Source organism: Arvicola amphibius, chromosome 7 (assembly GCF_903992535.2).
Source record: "Arvicola amphibius chromosome 7, mArvAmp1.2, whole genome shotgun sequence".
NCBI classification, from domain to species: Eukaryota; Metazoa; Chordata; class Mammalia; order Rodentia; family Cricetidae; genus Arvicola; species Arvicola amphibius.
The window spans coordinates 11,001,420-11,019,038 of NC_052053.1; the positions used below are offsets into that span (position 1 = coordinate 11,001,420).

General features: G+C 38.7%; 1 protein-coding gene across 1 annotated transcript in view; it reads left to right on the forward strand.

The window, feature by feature from the left end:
• Positions 1-4,839: 4,839 nt before the first annotated feature.
• The window catches only part of Chn1 (chimerin 1), a 102,645-nt gene continuing 89,865 nt past the window's right edge, over positions 4,840-17,619 (forward strand). Inside the window, exons 1-4 of the mRNA XM_038337029.1 lie at positions 4,840-4,957; positions 5,332-5,370; positions 9,449-9,504; positions 15,357-15,388. The gene's annotated coding sequence lies outside the window, so the exon portion shown is untranslated. The remainder of the gene's footprint in view (positions 4,958-5,331; positions 5,371-9,448; positions 9,505-15,356; positions 15,389-17,619) is intronic.

The window sequence follows — 17,619 nt, forward strand, 5'->3', positions numbered from 1 at the left end:
AGGTGGGGCTCTTAATTACTATTTTTCAATTAATATTTCTTTTTACTTAAAATATTTTATATTTTATTAATTAAATTTGTTCTTTGACAGTTTTATACATGTATTTTTTATTTTTTGAAATTAAAATATAATTATGCCAATTAATTACAGACTAGTTTTCTTTAAGAATGAATGCCTCTTCATACTAGTGGGGCTTGATGTGGGTGGCTTTTGTGTGACACAGCTCTTTAATTTTGAACTTCAGAAATCAATTTTTTTTTTTTTTTTGGTCATGTCTGTTTTCAAGAAAGGTTTCCCTGTGTAGCCCTGGCTATCCTGGAACTTGCTCTGTAGATCAGGCTGGCCTTGAAGTCAGATATGCGCCTGCCTCTGCCTCCTGGGTGTTGGGATTAGTCATGCACCACCACCGCCCAGCCAGAAATAAATGTTTGAGGTGTTATTTTTTTTTCTTATAGGAGTTTAGGGTCCCAGAAGATTGCTGTCCCTGAGTTTGACAATAATTCTGTAGATGGAGAGGTTGTGTAATAGGTTAGAGGGATTCAACTCTCCCTAGGGCACTGGTTAGCATTGTGAACTATCCTCAGTCAGGATGGGAAGTGGGGGACGCCTCCTCAAGTAACTCAGCAAGTGGTCAGTGACTGGTGCAATGTAGGGCTTCTGGTTGGTTGGTATAAAAGTTTTATGGATGGTAGACATGGAAGCTGTGTTGTGATCAGCATAAATATAATCCTTCATTTATATGCCACATGCCTTCCTAGTTCTATAACTAGACTGTTGAGCTCACTCTTCGAATCATCTGGGAGAAAGCCTGCTACGCTCTCACTGATATTCAAACAGGAGGCCAATGAAAGCCTCCTTAGTGGTCTTTTCTTGCTGTGATCTTTGTGGGTGGTCGACAGGCTTAGGTGCTAAGGACAAAAGGAGGGAGGGGGCAATTGTGACAGTGCTAACAGGTGGGACAGCAGCTGTTGCAGCAGAAACTTGACAGAAAATTCCAGAGAGCAGAAACCACAGGGAGCTAAGGAGATGAGAAAAGGAGGATGCTGAAGAAGAGTCCACAGCGGGAGTGGGGGCTGTGAAGAGATGAGGATGAGAAGCTGTGGGCCCTAGTGGCTTAGAATTCCAGGGAGCTACCAAGACAAAAGGGCCAAAGAGTTCTGATACTCAAGACCCACGAACTGTAACACAAGCCTTGTAGGATCTGAGGGTCACACTCAGGGCGTAGAGCCACACCACAGATCATTCCTGCCTCTGTCGCTGGTAGCTGTGAGCTGCGTGCTGGTTGTTAGTATAGGGTCGCTAACTGACAGAGCCTAGAGCAGTAGCAGCGTCTGAGTTTCCTCACTGTGATACCAAGTGCAAGGGAGGGACAGTGCTCCTGGATGACTTCCCCAGAACCCACACTTGCCAGCATGAGCTATTTCATGGAAAGGGTGTATAAGTTTATCCCAGGTAGGAGATATTCTTGGAGCAGGGTCAGGACAAATAAAAAGTGGAGCTCCTGCTCCACTATGGAGAGGGTCCATATGGAGAGTTGTCCTTCATGGCGTGACTGTCTACAGGGAAGAGAAGAGTTTGCTGTCTAGACACTCAGGACTTCCCCACATATTCTTTGGGTCATTGGTACCTTTGTGGTTGGTTATCTGATACCATCCAAAAACTGCATTCTCAATTTCATTGCTACTCTCTGGACAGCCCAAGGCAAGCCCAGATTATTTCCTGGGAGCTAAAGGCAAAAAGCCCTATTTCTCCTTGAGTGGAATGACTGTAAATTGAAGAGGCTATAAAACAGGTTAGAGGGATCCAACTCCCCCTAGGGCACTGGGACAGGGGTTAAGTCCTCATAAACATTAGGAACTATAGAGGACTCTGCTTATTTGCATCCAAGATGGAGAGTAGGGACATCTCCTCAGTAATTTAGTAAGAAGTTGATTAGTACAGTATAAAACTTCAGTTTGGTTATTGTGTGACCTCTATGGTTGGTAGACCTGGAAGCTGTGTTGTGATTGGTATAAATACAGTCCTTCATGTGCTTATCACATGCCTCCTTATCTCTATAACTATGCTATTGAGTCCACTTTTTGAGGCAGCCACATGAGGAGCTCAATCTGTTTAGTGCCCACTCTCTTCTCTGTCCCATGTGGCTTTTCAGAGCACGAGGAGGCTGAGACGTGGACTGTGGTGGCTGGTATTGTGTCAACTTGACATAGCTAGTGTCATCTGAGGAGAGCCTCAACTGAGAAAATGCCTCTGTAAGATCAGTCTGTAGGTAAGCATGTAGATGATTTTTTAAATTAATGATTGATGGGGGAGGGCCCAGCCCATTGTGTGTGGTACCACCTGGACTGGTGGTCCTGGTTTCGATAAGAAAGCTGGCTGAGCAAGCAACTAGGACCAAGCCAGTAAGCACCATTCCTCCATGGTCTCTGCATCAGCTCTTGCCTTCAGATTCCTTCCCAGTTTGAGTTCCTGCCTTGGTTTTCCTCAGTGGACTGTGATTCAGAATATGTAGGTTGAATAAACCCTTTCCTCCCCAAATTGCTTTTGGTCATAGTGCTTCATCACAGCAATAGTGACCCTAAGATATGGACTGTGTGTAAGTACCAAGATAGTTAATTTTATACTCTGCTGTTAGAAACCTCGAGGTACAACTGAAGAATGGATAAAGAAAATGTGGTAAATTTACACAATGAAGTACTACTCAGCAGTAAAAAATAATGACATCTTGAAATTTACAGGCAAATAGATGGATCTAGAAAAACCGATATTTTGAGTGAGGTAACCCAGACCCAGAAAGACAAATGTCATATGTACTTACTCATAAGTGGCTTTTAGACATAAAGCAAAGAAAAACCAGCCTACAGTCTACAACCCCAGAGAACCTAGACATTGAAGAGGTCCCTAAGAGAGACATGCATGGATCTACATAGGAAGGAGAAAAAGACAAGATCTCCTGAGTAAATTGGGAGTGTGGGTGTCATAGGGAAGAGGGGAGGAAATGAGGGGAGGAGAGAAAAATGTATAGCTCAATAAAAACAATAAAACAAAACAAAAAACCCTGAGGTGACTATACATCATACTCCTAAAGGACGAATGACAAAATAGCAATGTTTGTATATTGTTAGTGAATAGTTAGAAGCAGGTTTCCTAGTATTGAAAAATACATATGAATTATGATCTTGTTTCATTCAAGCAAAGCTAATATAATTAATCACTGCAGCATGTGTTCATATTGCCAGGTCCAAAGGAAGCTCTAATTTCCCAAGCCCCAAAAGACAGTCCAGATATCCATACATGAGCTCAACCTGGACTAGGAGGATTTCTAGAGGTTAGATAAAAGCTAGCATCCTCAGGAACTTGGGAAATCGGTTCCCTTCTATCAAAAGGAGTAATTTACTTTCTACCTCTGGCAGAAAGGACAGCATATACATGTGGCTTCTGTCCGCATATCTGCTGGCCTCCAGACTCCCTCAGAATCAAGTACCTGTTAGGTATTTCAGAGTCCATGCTAGTAACCCTTCTCTCCTCCTCCCCTACCCTAAACTCCCTTCAGCGCAGGGCTTCCTTCTCACAGCTAACCCTACTCTTCTTGATGAGTTCTTGTTTTCTCTCTGTCCTCTCTCCCTCCCTCCACTGCTCCTACTCTTCCCACCGTTTTCACTGTCCTTTATGCCCTGGTGTTCTCTCTCACAGAAAGCCTTGTCCATGTTCTGTCTACCTTCTCACTCTAGAGTGGACTTTTTTAGATGCCTCTGACTATTCTCTCTCTCGTGTCCACAGTAACCAGACAATAGAGCAGTCATGCCATCAGTTCAAATACACGTGGATGTGTTTCTACATAGCACATTAAGGCTTTGTTTTGTCTAATTTATTATTATTATTATTATTATTATTATTATTATTATTATTAAATTTTACTTTACTTTTTTTGAGACAGGGTAGCACTATCTAGTCTTGGCTAGCCTGGAACTTGCTATTCTGACAAGGCTGGCCTCAAACTCTTAAAGAGATTTGTCTGCCTCTGCCTCAGGAGTGCTAGGATTAAAGGTCTGTGCCGGTACACCTCACTTTATTTACCATTTTCTTACATTCACCTAAACTGAATGGTTTCTTAAGTAATTGCTTATTATTTGTAGTCAATTTTAATAATTCACAGGATGTGTATTTGTAAATTTGCCTGCTTACTAACATTGGTTGGCAACTGAAACAATTGCTCAACATTTTCAGGGTCATTTGTGAATATTCTCAGAGCTGTAAACCTTTGAGCTTTATGTCCTAAGTCCATGTTGGTAGTTTGCTCTGTTCTCTGACAGTGTTTGTGTGATTTATAATAACACATCCTAAACCTAGTGAGATGTTGCATTTTAAAGGTTGGGAATTGAGAACTGAATGTTTTGATTCTGTGATCATTTTACTGAAGTGTCAGGTTTACCCTCAGTAAACTTTCCAGGATTTTTCTTGCCTCCCTGGGGACAAGATCTCCTAATGTGTTCATTTTAGATGTCAGTAGAGCCAGGTGATGTGACTGGCCGCGTCTTACCATACCAGAACTATTATGTCTGTTCATTTGACTCCATAGTCTTGCAGAGGCTTTGGCTGGCAAACAATTCCTTAGCTGCCCATGGTCAATGAGAATCTAGAGCACACTTGGCTCTTTGCCTTTCTGTAATTTATCTCCTTCTCTTCACATGCCTGGATTTCCAGCTCCTTCCACTGCATCCTGAAACTCAAATAGAGTGAGAGAAATGGATTGAAGAGCAGATGTTCACATCCTGTTTTCTGTTGGTCCCTGGGGACATGCTCTTCCATGGGAGCAATTCTCATTTCCTGGTTTTCACTGTCCGGGACATTTGACCATGAGGATTTGTTCCCGCACTCTCCTCTCTTCATGTTAGTGATGAGCTAGCTCTACAAGAGTCCCCAGAATTAGTGGGGGAAAGCAGAGACATCTGTGAAGGTTAGCATCATGCAGTCAGCTGAATTGGAAAGGAAAAAGTCCAATGATATGAGGAATTTTGGGGGTAAAATAAGCACTAAGCCTAAACATGGTTTTATTGACTACTACTTGATGGATATAAGAAATGATTATAAGTCAGAATCAACTGTTTTTTTATGTTGTACAACTGAGTAGACACAATAACTTTCTTTTAAATTTTTTTAAAACAGTATTTTCAGAAAGTAAGGATCAAAGCTAAAGAAAATCTTTGCATTTTAGTGCCTAGCACTAAGACAGATAGAACATAGCCGGTATATGTACCATGTTAGTTAATGATTGAAGCATCTTATTTAAGTAATATTCAGTAATATTAACTTGGTAATCTATTCTTTCAGATACGGACGAATACAGACCTCCTGTTTGGAAATCTTACTGTAAGTATACAAATAAATTTAATTGTGTAGATTTTAGTGTTTTTGTAAGTAATGTAAGTATTCACAACAAAGTTTGGGATTAATATAAAAGGGATATTTGTGGCGAATGTGTTTCTACAACGCTCTGTGTTGTTTAATGTCTGCAGAGCAGCTCACCTGTTTTAGTGCACGGAATCCCATGTAGTGGATCTGAAATGACTTGTTTGAACAGCCATAAAGCTAATGCATGGAGAAACTAATAATTTGAGCAATTTAATTATTCTGATCTCAATTCTTTATGTGACAAAAGGAATATATATGATAAATGTGGGGTCTATCTTAAAAAAATTTAAGTCAGTAAAAGAAGGTAAAAAATTATTTAAAAGTGCTTTCTCAAAATATAAAAGGTGTGTGTGTGTGTGTGTGTGTGTGTGTGTGTGTGTGTATGTGTGTGTAGCTGACAATTCTGTTGACAGTTTTGGATTAAAAGTGAATTCAGAATCTTTCTTTGATATGACTTATATCTGGTTATTTTAAGAAAACTTCTGAAAATTTAATCAGAATCTGTACTTCACTTTTTTGTATGTGCTTTTTAAACTTAAGTGGGTGATTTACTGTCAGATGTTGCTGTGTGTGTTGGGTTTTGGTGGGATATAAACATCTTTTCACAGTGTGAGTCTATAGGAAACTATTCACTGTGATTTTTTAGAAATAGTTACATTTTATTCACTTGCTTTGGTTGTGTGTGTGTAGCATGTGTGTCTGCATGTGTGCACGTGTTGTGGTGTGATATGCATATAGAAGTCAGAGGACAGTTTGTGGGAGTTGATTCTCTCCTCCTGTGCGGGTTGCTGGCCTCTGCCACCCTCTGAGCCATCATACTGTCTCTTACTGAAAGTTTGAGATAGTTACTTTTCCTCTGTTCTGTGCGTTTTCCTCTTCGGGAATAACTAAACTTATAAAAACACAGAAACAAAAACCCTGGAAATTATAAACCAATAGGGAAACAACTGTGCTAGTACCCTTCTTAAACAAATAGAAGCATGGTCATCGGCAGTGAGTGCCGTGTGTGCTGGGAGGAGCAAAGGGTGGGGAATGGATGTGCCTCGTGGGACGCAGCTCAGAACTGGCCACGGACCACTCTGAATCTGCTGCTGTCACAGCTGAGGTTTGTGTTTTAAGAGAAATGAGAATTTCCTGTTGCTTTTATTGTTGAAACAAATTTTAACTGAAAGCAAACAAACCATATGTGAGCTTTAAGATACTAATTTGTGATCTCTGAATTTGATTGTTGTTATTGCTAGGGACTGAAAATTTTATTAATAATTCTATAAGCATTGACACTTCTAACATGACTGAAAATACGTTAAGTTCTATACTTGTCTATCCTGTCATCTTGAATTTAGCTACTAACTTCCTACAAATAAGTTAATGATTGCCAATTTTAATTCAGTTATGTTTTAATTCAAATTATCAGAAGGGAGAAATGACTGAATTAATTAGACCTTTCTGTTGTTATTTTAGAATACTTATTTTGGAAGAGAGCAGGCATACAGTCTTGTTATGTATGTAGGCTTGACTAACTTGGTACTCATTATGTAGCCCAGACTGAACTTGAACTCATAATAATCCTCCTGCTTCAGTCTTATGAGTTTTGGGTTTATAGATTTGTGCCACCACACTTGGCTCATGTGTGTGTAATTATTATTATTTTGTTCTTGTTGTGTTTTTGTTTTTTGTTTTTTGAGACACGGTTTCTCTAAGTAGCCCTGGCTGACTTGGATCTTGCTCTGTAGTCCTGGCTGACCTAGAACTCAGAGATCCATCTGCCTCTGCCTCCTGAGTGCTTGGATTAAAGGTGTGTGCCACCACCACCTGGAAGTTTGTATATAATTTTTAATGAAACTTTTCACAGGTGTACTGTGAATATAAATCAGCTGTATTTGACTATCAAATGTCCATATACATATAGATTTTACATATTACTTCAGGAGGTGTTTTATCTAGAGACTTTTCTCCAAGTAATAGAACCATGCCATTTTGGGCTATTAGAAGTACCGAAAGAAAATGAAAATAAATATACACAATTTATTGTTAGGAAAAACACAGAGGTGAAACCATCTCAGTTCTTTTGTGTGAAGTTGTCACCCCTTTATTTTTATTGGCTTATCTTACTGTTTGCTTACTAGACAGGCAGATGTTTTTTTAATTAGAACCAGAAACTTCAGCCTGTGTGCTTAGGATCACATTTACTTTGGTTCTAATGGTATTTTTTTAATCTTCTTGACTATGGCTCAGTTGCCATAATTGGAGTTTTATAGGTGACAGTACTTTCTATAACATTTATTTGACAAAGAAGACAACATAATAGACAAAAGTAGACTTGTGAACTGGATTTTAACCTTGTCATTATACTTACCACTAAGGAGCCATGGGCATGTACTGTCTCACATAACGTTTGTCTTCTCATAGGTGGAGACATATAACTCTCTTTGAGTGATGCACACATCCTCAGTGTCAAGCCCAGTTTGATTTCAGTGTTCTTTCTTTTCTTCTGCAAGTCAGAATTGTCCCCCTCACATCCTCCCTTTAGTCTGTGGGTTCATAGGTCACAGGGGTACTTTAGATGAAGTAAGGTGTGTTTCAGGACTGACCATTTGGAATTGATAATCAAGTGATACGCTCTTCCTTGGGGAAGACTGTTCCCCACCTGCTCTCACCATTCCTTGGTTGCCTGTACTCAGTTCCTGTACATCATGGCATTATCCAGGTACTATATCCTACTGATGAACTCGAAATACATCCAGAATCAGACATTACTGTAGTAAGCTTCATATTTTAGTATTAATTATCAACATATAATGTTCTTTATGATATGGTTCCTGTCTAGCAGGGATTATTGTGAATGTTTCACGTGTAGTAAGTAGCAGTAGAGAACACCAATGTGTTCTGTATTTATTCTAACTATATGTGTTTATATTATCTAATTGTATATATTCACATATATTCCCATGATATATCTGAATCACAATGGCCAGAGATGGAACCCATAAAATGATACTTTATTCAAATGAGTCATGCATTGTCTGAAGTCCCAGATTTCTGGATAGTTTTGATGATGTTGACAACTATGTAAATATTTAACTGCAGTATTAATTTAAGTTCATTTACCTATGATTGCACGTTTAGAAAATACGGAAAAAGGCAATCTTAAGAGATGAACTTGCTTCCTCTGACACATGAATTCTGTAATTTAAAACCTAGTGTAAAACTGGAAAAGGTCATGCTGTCAGTTCAGATTTCATCCGTCCTTCGGCCAGGTGCTCAGTGTCACATTCTTTCTTGTGCTGAATCGGCCCAGATTGAGAAGTTCTAGTAACTTGGTCTCTGAAAGTTTGTTTTTAAGGAGATTATATTTGAAAATAGATGCTTGCAATATAAGGAGAAAAATAGTGTGTATTCTAACTTCTGACCTATAACTCCTTATTTTAGTCTCGTGCTTGACAGTAATGTGCTTTAAGCAGTGTAGTAAGTATTACTGGTTTATATTAGGAAAAACAAAGAGTGGATTATAGAGAAGAGTGTAAAAATTATAGTACCAACTTATTCTATATCAGTGCTTATCAGCTGCGACCCTTTAATACAGTTTCTCATGTTGTGACCCCAACCAGAAAATCATTTTCATTACGTCTTTGTAATTGTAATTTTGCTACTGTTACAAATTGTAATGTAAATGTCTGTGTTTCCTGATGGTATTAAGCAACCCCTGTGAAATGGTGGTTTGACCCTCAAAGGGGTTGTGATCTACAGGTTGAGAACCACTATTCTAGAAGATATTTGTCTGGATTATGATTATATACAGCCTTGATTGTTCTATAAGATATTTGTGTGGATTATGATTTTTCTGCCTGTGTTCTCCTAAAATTTGATAACTTTTAATTTGGTTGACAGTCTTTGTTTTATTCATAACAAATTTATATTTAGCAACAAAAAGGATTGTAATTGTTTTCTTATAAGTATACAAAGAGCCAATTGATTCTAGTATGTTCCTAAATCCTGTGTAAGGGAAAGTGATACTTTGATGTTTGCCTTCTTGTAGTATACCAGCTGCAGCAGGAAGCCCCTCATCCTCGAAGGATCACCTGTACTCGTGAGGTGGGTGTGACGCACACAGCACAGCATACACCCTTTTCTTCCTCTTTTCCCAAGACTGACCTTCCTTGGAGGCTTGTCTGGGGGTGTAGCCATTCACTCCGGTTCATTGTATTAGTGGTCTCATGAGACATGCATGCTGATTACAACATTATATAAAACATATTTGTATAGTTTTAAATTATTTTAATTTTCTTTAGCCAATTACAGGTTGTTCTTACATTTTAAAATTCCAGCCAGGCAGTGGTGGCACAGCCCAGCACTCAGGAGGCAGAGGCAGGTGGATCTCTGTGAGTTTGAGGCCAACCCGGTCTACAGAACAGGCTCCAAAGCTACAAAGAAACCGTGTCTTGAAAAAACAAATAAACAAAACGTTTTGTTCCTTATTTATGATAATAAACTTGAAAGTATCATTGTAGAATTATTGAATTATTTCTTTTATTAAAAGATTTAAATCATAATTTAAAAAATGAACAAAAATTGAGCCAGGTATGTGACCTTTAATCCCAACACATAGAAGGTAGAGGCAGGCAGACCTCTGAGTTCCAGGCCTGTCTACGTAACAAGTTATACACAAACACACATGCAAACAAATACACATACACACACACACACACACACACACAGAGAACGTAGAAAGAGGGGGTTAGATATGGGTAGATGACATGTAAATACATTGTATACATGTATGAAATTACAAAAGAGTAAAAAGAGAAAGCACTTCAACAAAATAAGCAAGCAACATGGATAATTACCTAGGAAAGGTATTTTTGTATAACATGAAAAGATGCAAACAGCCTACCCCAAATACCCACACAAAAAGCTCACAGAAAAATCATGGAGTCAGTTTTGTGTTGGCCAACTACTCTTGAGCATGGGTCCTGTCCTGAATGCAGTTGGTATACGCAGTGAAGAAAACTGACTTTCCCTGTGCCAGTAGGTAGCCATTGCAAGTAGCTTCTTGGTTGGGGTGGGACAGGGTCCACTTCCACTCTCAGTGCTGGGGTCTTGTCTTGTTTGAACCTGTGCTAGTCTTGTGCATGTTGCTCAGTCCCTGTGAGTTCATATGTGTATCAGCCTCGTTGTGTCTGGGAGACACTGCTTTCTTGGAGTCATTCACACCCCCTGGGTCTTAAAAGATCTTTCAGCTTCCTCTTCTGAATGGACCTTAAGGGGATGTATTTAACGATGGCATCCCATTTAAGATTGAGTCTCTTACTCTGTGCACATTGTCCAGTTGTGGGTCTCTGTGTTAATTAACATCTACTGCAAGAAGAAGCTTCTCTGTTGAGAGCTGAACAAGACACTGATCTCTGGGTATAGAAATGTGCCATTAGGTGTTATTTTTATAGCTATATTCCTTTTGCAATATAATATGTGAATGTCAGCCTTAATTCTGTATATTTGTGTGTTTATCTAAATAACCACAGTTTAAACCAGTGTTTAAATAGCTAGTAAGGGACCTGGGGGGCAGGGAAAGGATCTTCCAAAGGAGATGAAATATGGTGTTCCAAAGAGATACAGGGAAAACTAGAATAGAATTAAATCAGGATGGGTTTGGGAGAGTAGGGTAAAAAGGGGAATTTGGGAAGCGACAGCTAACACTAAAGACATTAAAAAAAGCCATATGGAGGGGCTAGAGAGATGGCTCAGTGGTTAAGAGCACTGACTGTTCTTCCAGAGGACCAGGGTTTAATTCCCAGCACCCACATGGCAGCTCACAACTGTCTGAAGATCCAGTTGCAAGGGATCTGACACCTTCACATCAATGCACATAAAATAAAGTTAAATAAACCATAAAAATATTTACAACTATAAAAATATTTTTAAAGAAGCCATATGGAAACTTACTAATGTAGAAGCTTCCCAAAGTATATGCATATATGAAAGAAATTTAAATGGAAACACCATATAAGGGGCGAGACAATGCTCCAACCAGACAGACATATTATGCCACCAAGTAAAACCTCCAGTGCCAAGAATGGGCTGCATTTTGTTGCCAAAGGACTCCCATAAACTCTTCCAAACATCAGAAGTTATTGCCACAGCTATTCCTTACCTTCTACCCCCAGATGACGAGGCTCTATTGCTGACAATTCTGTTTCTATCATCAGACATGGATAACTTGAACTGGTACCCAACTAGAAGCTTCACCTCAACTGACCAAAGTAGCTTAGCCTCAACTGACTAATGTTCATGATGCTAGAAGGTACTTTGCATGCTACCAGAGGAGAAAAGTAATTATCATTATTACCCTTTGACCTATAGCAGTGACCACATGCAAGATATGTTGATCTGGTAATATCACATATGTTATGGGAATAGGTGACCACTCTTTATTTATTTATTTATTTATTTTGGATTTCTCTGTATAGATTTGAAGCCTGTCTTGGAACTCCTGTCACTGCCTCCTGAGTGCTGGAATTAAAGGCTTGAGCCACCACAGCCTGGCCACTTTTTTAAAAAATTGAATTTAATTTCACTCCATGATATAATACCCATACCTGATACTGCTAAAGTGTTCAAGACCTGAGACTAGACATTTATGTTTTTATTCCTTCAATTGATTAACCAGTATTCACTGAGGGACTGCTTTCTGCTAGATCCTCAGTCAAAGCAATATCTCTCTCCCAGAAGAACCTAGAGTCTCCATAGGGAGTAGAGCAGATTAGCCAATAGGACCAATTGGTGGCAATTTCATGTATCTGGTGTTTGTGAGGGTTTTTTTTTTTTTGGTTGGTTTTTGTTATGTTTTGTTTTGTGTTTTTGTTTTGCCACTTGCAGGAAAGTTGTGGTAGAGAGCCAACAGATCTATTTATATAGTTAAAAAATAATAAAAATGTTTTATGTCCTAAATATAGAGTTTAGACCTTGTCCTTGTAGTCATAGAAGTAAAGGTATTTTAGGCACAAAAGCATATTAGGCTAGAGCACTTGGCTGCAATGTGGAAGGTGGGTTAGGAAAGAAGATGGACATTCGAAGGCAAACAGACTATGGGTGCAGGACAATTTTCTATATTCTGTCAATTATGTTTTAAATAAATGCTAATTGGCCAGTAGCCAGGCAGGAAGTATAGGCAGAGCATCCAGACAGGAAGTAGAGGTGAGTCAATGGAACAGGAGAATTCTGGGAAGGAGGAAGCCCATTCCTCCCCAGTCCTGTCCCAATCACAGAAGGAAGATATGATTGCCCCGCTGTAAAAGATACCAAGCCATGTGGCTAACATAGATAAGAATAATGGGTTAATATAAGTTGTAAGAGTTAATAAGAAGCCTGAGCTAATGGGCCAATCAGTTTATAACTAAAGTAGACCTCTGTGTGATTTCTTTGGGACCTAACGACTATGGGAACTGAGCAGGACAGAAAACCTCAGTCAACAAGACTGTTTTATGAGTTTGTTGTACTTCTCAGGATGCATGGAAGGACCTATATCACTATTTGGCTATTAATAAGAATCCCAGTATTAATTTGATCTCTACCATTGTATCTTTAATAACAAGTGTAACTTTCCCTGCTACTCAGTTTCCTCTTGTACCATACAGTCTAGCACCTCTGCTACTTGGTGCCTGTCCAAAGGAAATGAATTCATCCTGTTAAGACATATCTATACTCTGATATTTTGCTGTGTTAGTCACAGTGGCTAGTCAGTGTATGATGCAATACTGTAGTATTTCACATCAAACATAGCCTTTAAAAGAAGCAAGTCCTAGTCCTATTATTTGCAGCATCATAGGTAAACCTGGAGTGCATTATATTAAGTGAAATAAGCCAGGCAGAGAAAGTCAAGCAGTCATAATCTCACTGTGTAGAATCTAGACCGTTCAGCTCAGAGGACCATAGTGTAGGTAGTAGTTGTTAGATGCTGGAGTGGTTGGTTACTGGAAAGGTGTTGGATAAGAATACAGTATTTCAGCTCAAATAGAATACTTTGGGAGTACAGCTTTTAAATATGTGGGGTAATGCATGTGAATTATTTTAGCCATCCCACAATGTACACGTGGTGTGGGAAGTTCTTCTGTATATGTATTGCTTTTATTGGTTAATGAATAAAGAATCTGTCTGGCCTGTGATAAGGTAGAGCTAGGTGTGAAAACAAACTGAACTCTGGGAGAAAGGAGACAGAGTCAGAGAGATGCCATGTAGCCGCCACCAGGAACAGGCATGCCAGAAGCTTGCCTGTAAGCCACAGCCACGTGGCAATATACAGATTCATAGAAATGGGTTAAATTAAGATGTAAGAGTTAGCCAATAAGAAGCTAGAGCTAGGGGGCTGGAGAGATGGCTCAGTGGTTTAGAGCATTGCCTGCTCTTCCAATGGTCCTGAGTTCAATTCCCAGCAACCACATGGTGGCTCACAACCATCTGTAATGAGGTCTGGTGCCCTCTTCTGGCCTGCAGACATACAGACAGAATATTGTATACATAATAAATAAATAAATATTTAAAAAAAAAAAAAAGAAGCTAGAGCTAATGGGTCAAGCAGTGATTTAATTAATACAGTTCCTGTGTGGTTATTTGGGGAATCTGAGTGGCCAGGAAACAAACAAGCAGCCTCCTACAATGAACATGTTTCAATAAATGTTATAATCATAATATTCACATATGTGTAAATTATATAACATATATACATTTTCATCAATTAAAAACAACTTTACCATAAAAAACAAGATTAAAAACTTGATAAGACTCTCTTACAAAGACAGAGTAGAATCATTCTAACCTTACTGTGCGTAGTAAATGATCTTTACATGTAACTAAAACAGCAAATAGCAAGAGTCCCCTGAACCCAGATGCCTCCTAGGAAAAAGGCTTTTCTGTTTCTTTCATTTTGCAGTTAGAGCTAGACTGTCATTCAGGACACAAATGTCACCTCAGAATGACATTTTCTGACCACAGACTTATAGCTAACATATTGGTCCTCTGTTATTATCCTTAGGCCATTTGATACTCCTGTCCTTTCTCTCTTTCTCCTTGCTTAACAAACTACCTACGACAACAAAACTGTTTTATTGTGTTTCTCACCTTTACAATGTATTCTCAGAATTGGACAGCTTGGGTTTTAATTCATTGATGTTTCCTGCATATAAAATAGGTATGGGGCTGACAAGATGGCTCGGGGGTAAAGGCACCTGCTGATGGCCTGAGTTCAAGCCCTGAGACCCACATGATGGAAGGAGATAGCCACCTCCTGCAAGTTGTCCTCTTACCTCACTACTCATGGTGGAGCATTCACCCCTCCCCTCCCCCAGACACACAAGCACAAATAATGTAAATAATTTTCTTAGAAAATGAAAAATGCATATCCCATGTTTTCTTTTCAGTATTTCTGGAATGAATTGAGTGATTTCCCTCTATCTACCTATCTACCCAATAGGAACTCCTCAGAATCTGTGCTTCTAGATATGTCACATGCTAGGAAATGCTGTGGGAAGAGAAACTGATGGAAGCAGAAGGTTGATGCATGTTAAGATGTTTGTGACCAAATGGAGAATATGGAGTGATAGGGAGGGAGAGTGCTGGGAAGGGTGGGAAAAAAAGCCACCATCTGTTGTGACACTGTTATGACATTAAGTTTTTTGGATATTTTATTCTTTGAATAAGTGGTTATCTTTCCTAATTCATCAGCATCTAGAAACAAAGGATCGTTTAGTTCTACTGTTTCACACACAGAAACAGGTATAGAGAGATAAAAGATCCAATCCAGTTAACTGATAAACTTACAGTCCATCTTCTGCCTGTTATTATTCCTCAGATCTCTTGATATGTGTTAGTTTATCGTATGAAAATGATGTTGGCTTACATTGTGTTTGTGTTTGGATTTTCATAAGTATTCATTGTTCTTCCTTTTTCTGTAGGTAGAAAACAGACCAAAGTATTACGGAAGAGAGTAAGTATGGATTATAAGAAAATACCTTGTAGGTTTATATGCGTAAAAGATACAGGTAAATGCATGCTTTTGGGAAAATACAGGATGAAAGAAATATTCTAGTTTGGTAGGCTCCAATTCTCTTTATCTGATTACAGGTATAATTCTTACTGGTCTAAAATGGAAAATAAAGGCCACTATTAAAAGAAACTGTCATAATAAAGTAAATATGTTATAATGTTAAAGAAACAAGAAGCAAGCCATATAAATGCTTACTCATAGATTAATATCAAGAAAGTGTATATATTTATGTACTAATACAATAAAACATACAAATAGATTCAATGGGATCAGACAGTTTATTATATATTGCCCCCCTTTTTCTAGTTTTTAATATAATCTAGTCTCTTTCCAAAAAAGTGATTCATGTTATTCAGAGACATATTAAAAAATTTTGTACACTACCTTCTGGGATGCTATTTATTAAGACAGAGCATCACTGTGAAGTCCTGCTTCTTTATGTGGTGGAATTTCTGTCATGTGCCCATGCAGCAGTCCTCTTCAGCATGTGCCTGTGCATCAGTCCCCTTTCAGGTTTTGCAGAATTTATATCTTGTGCATATACATTTGCAGCTTGAGTTTTCTGCTTAATATTGATAATGGGCATTATAATATTTTTAAAATTGACTTCGTTTTAGTTCTATGTTTGGGCAATAGGCTATACCAAAAATAATTCAAAATGTTGTTTTAATGTCTAAATTCTTAATTTTTCTGATTATTGAGAAATAGTAATATAGCACTTTGAACAAAAGAGTAAAAAAAATCACCTATAATTCTTAACACACCCCTTCCCTTTTTCGTTTTTTTGTTTTGTTTTGGTTTTGGCTTTTGAGACAGGGTTTCTCTATGTAGCTTTGGAGCCTGTCCTGGAACTCGCTATATAGATCAGGCTGACCTCGAACTCACAGAGATCCGTCTGCTTCTGCCTCCTGAGTGCTAGGATTAAAGGCGTGGGCAATCACTGGAAAGCAGATCAGTCATTCTTAACCTTCCTAATACTGTTACCCCTTGGTCCAGTTTTTCGTGTTGGGGCGACCACAACCATAAAATTATTTTTATTGCTACTTCATAACTGTAATCCTGCTACTGTTATGAATTGTAATATAAATATCTGTGCTTTCCAATGGTCTTAGGCAACCCCTGTGAAAGGGTTATTCAACCCCCAAGGGGTTGCTATTCACAGGTTGAGAACCAGATAAAAATCTTTGTTTTTCATTGGGGTAATATCAAATAACAATGTATATAGCAAGTATTTATAAATTATTTACAATTCCAGGTGTGTTTTTTTTTGTCTTGGAATGGTCCATAGGCAGCCTGCCTGTGCGCTGAGGTGAGAGTGATCACATAGCTGAGAACCTGTCCTTTCAGTCTTAAGAGTTACTCAGTTGCTCTCTCATCAGGAGAACTGGACACAGAAGTGGATCAGGTTTCCAGCTGGAGATCATGGGTTAGGGAGGATTGCTCTCTAGTGCTAATAGTAACTCTCAGAACCTCACACTGCACACCATTTAAAGGGATACAAATATTGGACCACTTGGTATGAATCCTTTTAAGGATTTAATTTTCATTTAAATTTAAATTCTTTAAATTTAATTATTAAAATGTGTTCCATAATTTGAATTTGATTGCCTTTTAAGGTAATTGATCTTTGTTTTAAACAGCTAGCACATTTTGCCAACTTGATTCACTGATGGCATGGTGCATACAAAGTGTATACTATCTAATGAGGTGTCACATCAGGGATGGGTACTATCTCACTTGCAGTAGATTCAGTATACGGCCCATGAACCTAGTTCTGAAAGATTGAGAAATAATGAAGATAAAAAATTCAGGAGACCAATTAGAGCATTTCTGGTTGATGCGATTTAAACATAATTGGCATAAACAATTTTAAGACTGCATCAAACCTACTAGGAAAAACTTCAGAGAGTTAGTAGCCTGTTACCCCAAGCAAAATTCCTGGGTTATTAAGGCATCAAAGAAGGGCCTTTAAAATTTAATCCAAAGTCAAGTGACTCTTGTCCTTTTGTACTGTGGGAGCTGTGATGTTTCTTTTGAGCAGTGATTGAGCAGTGATAGCTGTGATGAGACTCTCGCCATCCTCCCTGTGCTGCCCGAGCCTTTGAGAGAGCAGGCAGATCCCAGCAGACAGAGTGTAAGCACACAGTTGATGAAGTGCAGACAAGGGCATC